This window comes from Camelus dromedarius, chromosome 11 (assembly GCF_036321535.1).
Source record: "Camelus dromedarius isolate mCamDro1 chromosome 11, mCamDro1.pat, whole genome shotgun sequence".
Lineage (NCBI taxonomy): Eukaryota > Metazoa > Chordata > Mammalia > Artiodactyla > Camelidae > Camelus > Camelus dromedarius.
The window spans coordinates 17707289-17715134 of record NC_087446.1 but is presented as its reverse complement, the minus strand read 5'-3'; the positions used below and the strand labels follow the sequence as shown (position 1 = coordinate 17715134).

The 7846-nt window shown below is 40.8% G+C and overlaps 1 pseudogene; it reads left to right on the top strand.

Moving 5' to 3' along the window:
- The first annotated feature begins 5845 nt into the window (after nucleotides 1–5845).
- Nucleotides 5846–6630, top strand: LOC105095974 (nascent polypeptide-associated complex subunit alpha-like; annotated as a pseudogene).
- Nucleotides 6631–7846: the final 1216 nt, after the last annotated feature.

Below are 7846 nucleotides of genomic sequence, written 5' to 3'. Positions count from 1 at the left end.
TTTAATCATATGTGTAAATTTTAACCCTCTTGTCATATAGGATCAAAAATCCAACATAAACTTCAGTATCTTGTAATAACTTTTAATGAAAAAGAATATAAAAATGAATATATGTATGTATATGCATGACTGGGACATTGTGCTGTACACCAGAAACTGACACATTGTAACTGATGGTACTTCAACTGAAAAAAAAAAAACAAAAAACCATAAACTGACTTAAATAAATACTGGGTTTATTGGCTCATATTATGGTAAAGTCCAGAGATAGGCATGGTTTAGGTAGAGTAATAAAGGTGTAAGTTATATTGCCATGACCCACATTCAGCCCTATTTCTCTCAATCTCTCAATTCCACTCTCCACCATGTTAGTTTCATTATTATCAAACAGACTGTCCCCTCACAGGGCAACACAGTGAGGGTCAATATCCTCCTCACTATACTCTGGAGCAAAAGAAGGATCCCCTCCCTGGTGTCTCAGTAGATGTATCACTGCATTGTGTTGGCTCTGATTGGCTCATGAGCCCATCCCTCATACAATTACTGTAGCCCAGAGAATGTAATGCTCTGGTTGGCTGAGCTGGAATCACCCATTTCTGCTGGAGTAGGTAACATGATTGGTAGTACATTAACCAAACGAAAGATGCATTTAGAGAAGAATGGTGAATGGCAGTTCTGGGGCAAATAAAATAAAATAACAAGTGTGAACTACACCACGACTTGAGTAAAACGTTATATTTTAAATAGGACTCCAAACTTCTGAGCTCACCAAGATGAAATAATTGCCAAATATCCCTCCATATAACAAAATACTTTTGATCTGTTGCCTGGAATGATTTTGTCCTATCCAATGCACCTGAAAGCTACAGGCCATTTGCCAGAAGTGACTATTCAGGTTTGGGCAAATCTCGTACTGATTTGTTCTTTTTGACAGACACTAGCCAACGGATTCAACAACCTCTCAATATTAATTTCTAAATCATTTTGTTCCTTTCAGGCAGCTCTTTAATAAATCAAATACCTTGACTTAAAAATACCCTCATGCTCTATCTAAAGTTTGTTTTTTGTTCATTTATTTAAGAAATCTTTATTGAGTGCTGATGAGGCATTTTGTTTACTGTTGGGGAAACAAGCACAACCAACCAGGACCCCTGCCCCTGCCCTCATGGAGTTGACAGCAGTGAGCCTGAGAGTGGGATAACTTGCCCACTGCTACAGTGAAGTGCACTTCTTCAAGAGCATGAGTTAATTTTACACCCTTTTTAAAGGGTTTTGTACTGTAGATTTCACAGGTCGCTAATCTGACCAAGCAAGGAGAACACTTTGTTCTTGCGCAAACGTTCTCTGGGCTCTGAGGAAAGTGTCAGTAGCATTTAGATGGGGCCTGAGGCTGGAGAACAAGTGAAATTGGAAGAATTCATCCCGCCTGTGATCTAGATCCCATTCCCTGCCCAGCTGCAATCTGGCAGACTTTTAAGGGTGGTTAGGAGGAAGGGAGCAGAGGATAACAAAAGAAAAAAGGACCAGAAACATAAAAAGGGGAGAAAGTTAGGAATGAGTAGGTGGGGGGGGGGGAGAGTAGGTGAAATACAGATCAAATTGTGCCTTCTAGGGCACAAATAAATATTTGTCTATTGCTGGTTGTCAGCACTTACTTAGAGTTTCTGGGAAAGATGCCTCCTCTGATTCAGTGACTTTCTCTCATGTGATCTTCAAAACTTTGAACAAACACACTATTGATTAAAGACCCAGAAAACTAATTTTAAGCCACTCTGACTTAATTATGGCAAAGAATAATTGATTCCATATAAAATGTCACGTTACATTCATGTCCTACCTCTTAGCTAAAACAATTCGGTTTAGAGATCAGTTACATACTTGGCTCACAAGAAAATGATATTTGACTGCAAAACAAAGGGAAGAAAATCAAAATGCAGATTCAAAGGAGTGGAAACTATGCATTTTCAAACAATGAGAATAATTATGTGTACAACATTGTAGGCTAGTCTTCAAAGAATGTAGGCAGTGATTGATGTAAAGTATTTCTACCAGTAAACAAAAGACCTCTTTCAAATAAAGACAATAGCATATGTAATTTACATGTATTGCTGAAAAAAAAAAAGTTTCAAAAAGCATTTCTAATTAAGAAATCAAGGAGTCTCATACCAATGTTAGGATAAAGTTTGAACAGCTTACTGAATGAAAAAATTTAGAAAGATTTGCTTAAAATTATTTCAAAGTGAGGAGAAAGAACTGGGGAGACTGGGTTAAGTTTGTGGTACCCAGCTGGGACAGCTTTCCATATGCAAGGCTCTGTTGCCTCTGGAAATAAAGTAGATCAAGTCACTCTTTTGCAGAAAATCTGTCACTATTTCCCTTGTAAACATCAGAGTCCTGCTGGTGTCTTTTGTGCTCCTGCTTGATTTGACCCTTCTTTGCTACCTCATCTCCTCTAATTCTGTCCTTGACCACTGCCCTCCAGCCATGCTGGCTTCACATTGCTTCCCAACCATACAGCCCTATGTCACCCCAGGGCTTTTGCATATGCCCTTGCCTTTGACTAGAACCCTCTTCTCTCAAGCTTCTACATGGTTCCCTCCATCCTTCAAGTCTCTTCAAGTGAGGCCACTCCCGACACCCTATTTAAAATTACAGACCTCTTCCCACATTCACCACTTCCTCCCCTGCTTTATTTCTCTCCATAGCACTTTTCAGATGAGCCCCACAGGGGCCAAAATTTTTGTTTTGTTTCCTACTGTTCTGTGTCTGGTAGACAGTAAGTGCTCAGTAAATATTCATTGAATGAGTAAGTGTTGATATCTGAAAACAGGGCTGTCAGCATGGGAAGATGTCTAGTTAATCAAGTGGGTAAAATCAACCCCATCAAAAATCACATCTCCACGGCCACCAACAAGCCAGGGAGAGAGACCTCAGAAAGAAACCAGTGCTGCCAACACCTTGATCTTGGACTTCCGGCCTCCAGAACTGTAAGGAGATAAATTTTTGTTATTTAAAAAAAAAAAAATAACATCTCCAAGCACTAGACTCACTGTTAGAATATGAGTTCTCTTATTCTTTGCCTTTAAGTGATCTGTATTAGCCTTTGAAATCTTTGGTTAAGTGAATAACTACTGTTTGGCAAATTCTGAAAGTTCTTTGGACCTCCAGCTAACTTTGAGATGCTTTAGAGAAACCCCGAGGTATCTCAGGTATTAAATTAACTAGGATCACATGGTATGTTAAGTTAAATGTAATCAGTCATAATTCTAGTTATTGTAACCAAGCCTCTTTATTGATGACACTGAAATCAGATGTCTCACCGTGCTTTTTTAAGTTTTCTGTCATTTGTAGACAGTTATCATCATTGTACTCTGATGCTATTGCAAAAGTGTTTCATCTTTAAGATTCGTGGGAACGTTATGGAAGTGGTTACAACAGTTCCACATCGAGATGATGGCTGTGTGAGGATTCCAGCCCAGACTGTCCTCTGAGTCAAAACAAGGAGCTGTCCTGCCCTGGGGGCATTTAGATTAGGCATTCAGAGATTTTCAGTCCCTAATAGGCAGGGTCAATACCCCTATTCAGCCCTGAAGCAGCTACAGAAGACTGCTGCCCCTCTGCACCCCCAAAAGAATATGGGGGCCAAATCTCTGAGTGAGGAATGAGACAGGAAGAAGGGAGACAGGGCACAGCCAGTAAGGGAATGACACAGCAGTTAGCACCAACATGGCAGAAAATTCAACTCCCAATAGGCCTTGAGGCCCAGGATGGTGGGAGATTTGACTTCCAGTAAACCTTGAGCTTCATTATACGCTCATTGCAATATACTCGCATGGTGAATGGCATTCTCACAGGGGCCATGACAGTTCTGAGGCTGACCATAAAAGGTCAAAAAGTGGGCAATAGCCCAGTTCCTGGGAATCCCAGCCCCTTCCCTGAAGTATTTGGAATAATCCCCCCATTTCTTAGCATATGAAGTTACTGAGCCCATAAAAACTAACAACCCTGCACCTCGCGGCCTCTCGCTCTCTCACCTTCAGAGAAGGCCTGCGCTCTGTCTTTGGAGTGGGTATCTACTCTTACTTTAAACTCAACACCCACCTCCATGCCTGGTGGCCTCTCTGGCCTTCTAAGATGGCCTGCATGCTGTACTCTGTAGAGCGTGTATCTCTCTGGATAAATCTACTTTTACTCAAAAAAAAAAAAAAAATAAAATAAAAAACTGGGCTCTCTTAAATGCAGAGCCTCAGACAAAGGCAGGCATGCAAGTGTTTTATTTGCCAAGTGATGCCAAGCATCAGGAAAGAGGGACAAAGAGGAGTGAAATAAATAAGAGTTAGTGAAACGGCAACAGAGGGAAGTCAATACACAGGACTAATTAATGAAGCAGAGCAATAGCCTCAAAGCAAGCAGAGGTAGCAGACAGGCCGGGGAGGTAACGTCCAAGACTGGGGCCAGTAAACCACGTAGGGGCAGGTCTGGAGAAGAGAGCGGGTGGGGCTGATGTCGAACAGGGCCACAAAGCCAGGTAGAGCTGCGGAGACGGACGGGTTCTAACTTTGTAGAGTTATCTCACATGTCAGGTTTGGAGCAATTGTTCAGAAAGGCCTAATCGGCAGGGCTGGCCTCACAGGCTTGTGACCCGTGCATTTGCACAGGGCTGCACTTGGCTTCATGCTCTATTCTGCTGTCTTAAAATTCTTAATGTTTTATTTTTGAATCTTTGTTCTGTAGAAAAGTCTGCTGGGACAATGGAGCAGGGGCATGAGCAGAGGAGAAAGCTGGGCGGCCACGCCAGCAAGTGGTTGTGGTCCAGCAGGAACAGCCCCCGTGCACACAAGGGCTCAGATCCATGGGCATGGCTGGTGGCAGGTGTGCAAAGCAGCATCAGGGCAGCCCTGGGGGCCACAGGGCCTGAGGCAGCGGCTAGGCTGGCACCTAGACCAACAGTGCAGCAGCCACAGTGGCCCCAGGAGAGAGAAGAGGCTTTGGATGGAGGCAGCACCAAGCTTGCAGCGGAGGCCAGCTGGCCCGTCTGTCCCAGAGATCGTGCTGGATTTAGCTGCACAAACACTAACTCTCCCTCTGGCTGGAGCGCTGGGATCATAACTGCTCACACTCAGGTGGTAACCTTTGTCAGTAAATTACTACAAAATAAAAGGGTACACGTGGACATGGAAATAAAGCCTATCAGGGAATTATTAGAATTCTTCAGAGTTTAGAAACTCTGGTTTGAAAACTGCTGCAATACTGTAGAGCCAATTTCTACAGGCTTAGTAATGCAAATAAAATATTTAAATTGCCACATTCAAGGAAAAAGATCACTATTTTCATATGAAGCTTATGCTGAACTGAATATTAACAAGGAAAACAAATTTTCAATTATTTTTGTTCTCAAAATTGAGACTACACAATAGAATAAAAGAATGTTTTCAATGATGTACAGATTCTAAAGGCTCTTTTGGTTTCTTGTACAACCTCTACAAATTATAAGAAATCCCAGGGGAAAAATTAGAATGTCGTGTAAAGTTACATTTCAAACTAAATTCAGACTTTACCCAAAACTGATCTGTATGAAGTTAAATTTTGGGGGGAGAAATTTTTAAAGATTTTTTTTTTAAGAAAAATTAGTACATCAGCTCCAGATGTACTAAAATTTTTATCAAGGTAATTTATCAGGAATTTATCCCACTGTTGTCACTTTCTATGAAATATTCTTAACAGCTCCAGTAAAAATTATATCAGCAGTAAGATTCTTCTCAAAATTACAAATAAATAAAATTGGCAATTTTGCATTTGCCAAGAGTGAGTGACATCATTTTAAAATACACTGATGGAGGCCACCATCTTGGTTCCGCGTTTCCCGCACAAAATGCCCAGTGAAGCTACAGAAACCGTCCCTGCTACAGAGCAGGAGTTGCCACAGCCCCAGGCTGAGACAGGGTCTGGAACAGAATCTGACAGTGATGAATCAGTACCAGAGCTCAAGGAACAGGATTCCACACAACCACACAACAAGCCCAGCTGGCAGCAGCAGCTGAAATCGATGAAGAACCAGTCAGCAAAGCAAAACAGAGGCGGAGTGAAAAGAAAGCACGGAAGGCTATGTCCAAATTGCGTCTTCGACAGGTTACAGGGGTTACTAGAGTCACTATCCGGAAATCTAAGAATATCCTCTTCGTCATCACAGACCAGATGTCTACAAGAGCCCAGCTTCAGATACCTACATAGTTTTTGGGGAAGCCAAGATCGAGGATTTATCTCAGCAAGCACAGCTAGCAGCTGCTGAGAAACTCAAAGTTCAAGGTGAAGCTGTCTCAGACATTCAAGAAAACACACAGACTCCAGCTGTACAAGAGGAGAGTGAAGAGGAAGAGGTTGATGAAACAGGTGTGGAAGTTAAGGACTTAGAATTGGTCAAGTCACAAGCAAATGTGTTGAGGGCAAAGGCAGCCCCAGCCCTGAAGAACAACAGTAATGATATTGTAAATGCTAGTATGGAATTAACAATGTAACCATCTGAAAAGAGGACTTTTTTTGGTGTTTCAAAAGAGTAACCGCAGCTTGGTTTGAAATTTGTACTGTTTCTATCATTAATAAAGTTATGGCTTCTTGTTGGATGAAAAAAAATACACTGATGGAAAAGTATAAATTTTGGTAACTAACAAATGAATTTGCAGAACATTGAGCCAGAAAAATTGGATGATCAGTCAAGATATCACATTCATAAAGTATTAACTTTAGTAAGTAAAATTATGACACTAAAAACTGTTTTTTGCAAATTTAACTTTATGTTACTCATCACTATTACCCCTATTGTGTTTTATAAATAACAAGTTATTTTTAAAGAAGAAATCTTTGTATTTTAGTACCTTTAATGGTACCTCTCCTTTTTGAACAAAAGGTCCCACATTTTCATTTTGCACTGGGCTCCACAAATTATGCAGCTGGTACTAATAATAGTCATTGAAAGCTTCACCATCTGAATCTGGACATTAATTTGAAACAAAAGGAGATCATTTCACTCTGAAGAAAATTAAAAGTGTGGCATGTTAAACTAGCATCTGGAAACTAGCATCTGGCCCTGGACCTTTCTGATTATCTTTCCCGCAGAGAAGATGACTAAGTGATGAGAAAAAGGAGGGAAAGAAACCCTTCCGTCTAATACCCATCTTATGAAGTCACACTCAACACCCTGAAGAAGAAAGTAAAAGGGGTAGTTGAATTCAAGAATGTGCATGGAAAAATTTGTCAGTCCCTACCTATAAGCATCTTGTTATATTGGCGAAACTAGAGTTAAATACATAAAACATTAAAAATCAGATGAAACAGCATGCTGAAGAGCTAAATTAAATATAAACCAAGAGGTAGAACCCATATTATAGATAATGAGGACCCTGATGAGAAGGTAGCCAGTGTTTTAAATCAAAGAATAGTTCCTAAGATCTAAGATTCAGAGGTTTTTTTTTTTTCATATAGACAAAGATGGAAAGGAGCTGGTAGCTGGCACAGAGGGAAGGAATACAGTTATTTTCCTCAAATATTAAAATGACAGCTGCTTGGCCACAATTATCATCGTCCTCTTATTATGTCAACATGCAGAGAGCATGATCGATTGGCAAACTGGGACTTAGTTGGGGTTCTCGCCTGCCGTTACGTAGCTACACGACACTGGGCAATTATAGCCTCCCTTTTCCCTAATCTGAACACTGGAGGAACTGTAGATAAGATAATCTTCCCACTCATAGGACTGTAGAGATAACCTATGTGAAAGTGCCTTGGAAAAAATAAAAAGTAGCAGTCAGAGCCTTAAATAATACATTCCAGCACTTAGAAGAGCTGTTTT